The sequence below is a fragment of the Anastrepha ludens genome, chromosome 6, assembly GCF_028408465.1.
Source record: "Anastrepha ludens isolate Willacy chromosome 6, idAnaLude1.1, whole genome shotgun sequence".
NCBI lineage: Eukaryota > Metazoa > Arthropoda > Insecta > Diptera > Tephritidae > Anastrepha > Anastrepha ludens.
In genome coordinates, this window is record NC_071502.1 from 113285055 (window position 1) to 113290650 (window position 5596).

Here is a 5596-nt window from a genome sequence, read left to right on the forward strand (position 1 = left end):
TACACAATTTTGTGGCACACATTTGGCACACAACAACAACAACAAGCGCACAAACTGAATCATACCAGGCGTGGTCAGACTGACTTTAAAGCATTTGCCTTTTTCCACCTCTTCCTCCGTTTCCTTTCACTCGCCCATTTCGCTGTTTGTATGTCACTTACTTAGTGTTTTGTGTCATATGATAGATGCTGATTATGTGGCTGCCGCAGCAGCTGCTGGCAGTTGTGTACAAAAATAAATAATGGCAACAACAACAACAGTGTAAAAGCAACCAACAGCTTACCAAAAGGTGCTTTTACTCAGTTGCTGCTGCAACCAAAAAATTTTTGAATTTTCCCATACTTTCTAATTTTTGCCTTTTTTTATCCTTTCTTTATATTCACTTGCAGTTTTGCTTACTAAATACTATTGAAAAGCGAAAACATAACTACTTACTATCTTTTCAAATCAGCAAAAAATATTTAATATGAAGATCCATTGAAGAAATCTACTCCAATTTTCCCTTTTGTCAGCATTTTTGCATCAAAGGCCTTTTGCTGTTTTGACACGCGCTTATCATTCGACTTTTACGTAGGAAATTTTCTATGAACATAAATATTTGCATGCGAAGGTAAGTTTATAGGAAGGCTTGGAAAGGCAGTTAAAACACGTGCACTGATTTTGTGTGTCAGCAGGACATTTTTCTGGCTTTTAAGCCGTTTGCCTAACTGCTCAGCTCTGCCTCTCTCCACCTCTTAAGACTTTTGTTACTCACACAAACTACTGCTCTGCGCCACCTTTCAATCCTACTTCTGCTGTTCTCCTGTACTGCTTTTGACATAATTGTGCTTCAGTTTTACTTTTCAAGTTACTTGGCAGCTGATGAGATAGATCACTAAATGCATCGTACTTTGTTTACTTCAGCTTCGCCTATGCAATTAAATGTGCTTTTCATTAACAGTTGTTTGCGCTTATCTGTCAGGTGAGTTTTTGTTCCACTTCTGGTAACAACTTGGCTTAAGAAGAAGCTTTCAGTTGGGAAAATATTTTAATGAGTATTTTGCTTAACAATTTTTATAAAAATGCTGTCGTTAAGAGAAAATTGTATGAAAGTAAAGAGTGAATATAATAATAAAATAGTAAAATATAATAATATCAAATAAAATTATAAAATAATATCCGAAAATATAATATAAACCTATTTCCGCTAATAACTATGCGCTGAATGCCTGGAATTGCACTGAGTCTGTGGCATTTTGAAGTCAACCTCTCCTGAAAGATTCTTTTTGACTTCAATTGCATAAAATTACAAACGAAGTATGCCTGTGAGCCAAAACGTATTGAGGGGACAGGTACCTGTAAAATTTCAAAAACAATTTTTTTCGCAATTTTGTTTTTCATTTTTGTTCTATTCATATTGAAATTATGACAGTAATAAACCAAAAAAATATTGATTTTTTGTATTCAGGTCTCTGACGCCAATGCTACAATGCCCGCCGCTTGAGAAGCCCCGCTGCGACCTTCCTGAAAGAATTGAGTGTACATCCGCCATTTTAAATGATTAAAATAAAAAAAAAATTTATATTATTTTAATATATAAATGAACTGTTTGTCAATTTTGAAAAAAATGTATTGACTTCTTTATTTCAAATAATTTTAATGAAAATCAGTGCAAATATGGCCGTTTCTAGGTATCTGCCCCCTTAAGGAACCTTTCTGGTATAGGGACGTGAAAATTAAAGGAGTTGAAAATTGAAGAAAAACAATCGGTATGAATCGAAAAACATTTTTATGCATTACATCAATTCTTTATTTATAAAAAAAAATATTTTTTCAATGACAATAATAAAAAAAATTGAGGACGCAACTGATTGAGCTGTTCAGGTACGCCAAAAAAAAAAAAAAAATCGGCCGATTATTCATCAGGACATAGGTATGTCGCTATGGTGGGTAGCAGATTTCCAAAAAAAAAATTGGTCTAGATATTTTATCTGTTTATTGGAAAAACAAAAAAAAAAAAGATTTCTTTCACGTTCTCGCTTTAAAAAAAAAAGAAAAATTGATTATAAAATTATAATTCTGCTACACGCGAGAGCCACAACTCTGCTCAATATTATATTGAAAATTCAAATCAATCATTACTTTTTGAGAAATTACCAACACCAACTCGGAAAAAACAGTTTCAAGAAAAACATGACGCGCTTATACCTGGGCGTCGTACTCCGAACCGGTCTCGTTTCAAAGGACTGTAACGTCTAAGCTACAACGAATTTCAATATAAAAATTTGCTAGTATATTTTTGAAAGCATAAACTATTTTCTAACTGTACCCAATCAAAAATTACTAGTTGAGCTTAAGATTCATCTCACAATTTCGAACTTAAGCTAGATTTAATGTGAGTCCATTTCTGAGCCGATTTGAAAATCCCATCTCTTTACTTGCATTGAAATGTTAAACAAATATTATGAGCTTGAGCTCTAAGGCATAACCTTAAAAACGAAAATTTGATTTATTTTCTTAGCGTGAGCTCCCACTTTATAAAGAAATACAGTAAATAAAAAGAAAAAATCAATAATTGGCGCTACGCCCGTTTTGGGTGTTTAGTCGTGCTCGTCCTCCTACTTGCTGCGTGCGTCTTGATGTTGTTCCATAAATAGAAGGACATACAGTCTTAAGCCGATCTTGAACGGTAGATGATTTTTATGTGTAGCTTTTTCATTAAAATACATTTTCAGAAATACACTCGGAGGTTTGCCATTGTCTGCCGAGGGATGGCCTCTATTAGAAAAAATTTGTTTCATCATTTTGGGATTTAATGTACGGAGGTTCGAGACTGTGCACACCCAATCGGCTATGACGGTCTCCTGATTTCAATTAGCTAATAATTCAGTATCTGCAGTATCTGAGGGAGTTTGGCCTCTGGAGACAACTCCCTGTTGGGCATAGCAGCATCTTGAAGCAGATCTCCCCTTCCTTCTCAGATATTCGCACCGACCTCTCCATCCGCAAACTGTGCTTTGAGGGTTGTGCTAGGGCTATCTTTCCGAGCAGGCAAGATTGGAAAGAGGGGAGAGTTGTTGCAGATATAGAGGCCTCTGTTTTCACTGACGGATCCAAAATGGAGTCTGGAGTGGGAGCGGGGGTCTACTCCAAATCAGCCAACATCTCGGTCTCCTATAAATTGCCGGAGACAAGCAGCGTCTTTCAAGCAGAGGTCTTCGCGATCCTGCAGGCATGCAAAATGCTTCGGGATCGCTGTTGGGAGGGAGACATAAATATTTTTTCCGATAGCCAAGCTGCAATCAAGGCACTGTCGTCGCCGCACTGCAGCTCTCTTCTCGTAAACTCCTGCAAGGAGGAACTTAAACGCCTCGAACGGGCAGGAAACATCTCCCTCATCTGGGTTCCTGGGCACAGGAATATAGAGGGAAATGAAATTGCCGATGAACTTGCCAGGAAGGGGGCGGCAGAACCGAGTCCAGCTGCCCTCTTCTCCGACATCGGTATCCCCTTGGCCGTCGTTAAAGGGAAACTACACAACTTCTTTCTAAGAAAAGCGCAAGACAGATGGAGGTCTGTCTCATCGTGTGCCATTTCAAAAGCACTATGGCCTCAATACGACATAAACAGAACGCTTAAGGTGATGGGAACCCCCCGCCATTCAATTTCCAAACTCATCGCGGTGATCACTGGCCACTGGGTGATCGGCACTCACGCGGAGAAGCTTGGAATTCCGTACAACCCCCATTGCAGAAGCTGTGGGGATCCTACAGAGAAAGAGACTGTGGTACACTTTCTCTGCAGATGTCCGGCTTTGGCGGCTAGGCGCTTGAGATTCCTCAGCGTTCCCTTTGGGGATGACTTGACGAAATTCTCCAGCCTAGATCCCTTTTCTCTCCTCCGCTACATCAACAGCACTGGATGGCTGTAGACGGTCTTATCTCCTCCATTAATCCTTTCACAGGTAGTGGTCCACTCTATGGTATCAAAACGGCACGTAAGTGCTACTTGTAGCGTACCTGGGGTACTCTTGCCATCTTACCTACCTACCTACCTACCAGTATCTGCACAGTTTGACGTAACAGTAACAGAGGAAATGACAACCTTTAATTTCTCCTTATCGGTTTGCAGCTTATACAGCGAGTAGGGAAAGGCACGTTCACTTTTTTTGGCTTGCTCGGCTATTAGGTTTTGTATACTGAGCATTCCGATGGCAATAGAAGTTTGTATATAACTGGAATGAAATGAGCGAAAAATTTAATTATATAAATTTGCTCCAGAATCTCATAGAATCCAAAAAGATCACACGAAAAAAATAAGCAAATAAGAAAAAAAAATATTCTAAATGCTTATTTCCACTAAAAAATTAACTGCAATGAACTACTGTGTTAAATTTTAGAGATAGCAAAGGCACAAAATAAATTCAAAGAGCTGCTGTTCGCTTACATTTGAGGCCTGCTGACAACATACAGTTAACAGCGCCGGCGACATTTCTATGTAAAGAGGATGTTTCTAAAAAATGGGGGTATTTACTTCGCTTATTATAAAAATATATATAAATAATGGAAAGAATAATTTCTTGTACAAAAATTCAATCAAAAACTTCAATTATGATTTCCTGCTCATTTGCATAGCTACGGCTATGGTTTCTCCTAACATTTGTATTGCAGCTATCACTGTAGCATAACATTTTCTGTTTAGCTGCGAGTATCAAAGAGAGTGGATGATATTCTGAAAGTGAATATGGAGACGCAATATACTGTTAAGGTTTGGTGAAAAGAAAAAGAAGCAAGGTTTATTTTAATAAAAAGTTTTAGGTAAACCTCAGCCACAACATCGCTATCCAACTAATTGCTGGAATTCCGTACATTCTCGCTTAGGGTCATTCTGTCTTTGTACTTTTTAATTGATTTATGACGTATTTTTATTATTACTTAGGTTTGACTTTGCACAACTTAAATCTCAGCAGCAAAAGGCAAGCAAAATTATGTTTTAAGTATTTCAGTTTTTCAGAAGGGCGTCTCTCCCAAGGAAAGCAAACAAAAATACTTCGCAAGTAGTAAATTCAAAGATGTATTTTAAAGATTAAAAAATATTGAAGAGCAAGAAAAAATATCTTAGATTAATCATCTACCAATACACACAAAGAGAGAAACGAAAATTCGTTTGGGTATAAAAAAAAATAAAAGAAATTTTGTCTTTTTCATGTTTTACATTCACCTTGAACGCGCACTAAAGACATTTCGAGCAAAGTAACAAAAAAGTGGAAGAATGAAGACAAGAATAATGCAGAGTTCGAAGAATCGAGAGAAACGAGGAGAGAACTAAGTTGTGAATGATGGCATGCAGGCGGTCAATGACGGCGTTGCGATGTTCATTAACAGCATAATCAACAACAACAGCAAAAAAACTAAAAAAAATACAAAGCTCGACAACGGACAATGGAAGCAAATAAAAGCAATAAAAATACAAAAAATAAACATTTTTGGCGACAAGACAAATAACGAAAGGCAACAGTTGGCAGCTACAGCAGAAATGGAAATAAAAAAGAGAGAAAGAGCAAGAAAGCAAGAAAAGCAGAGTGAGTTAGATGAAAAGAGTGAGTGTGAGTTGTGGT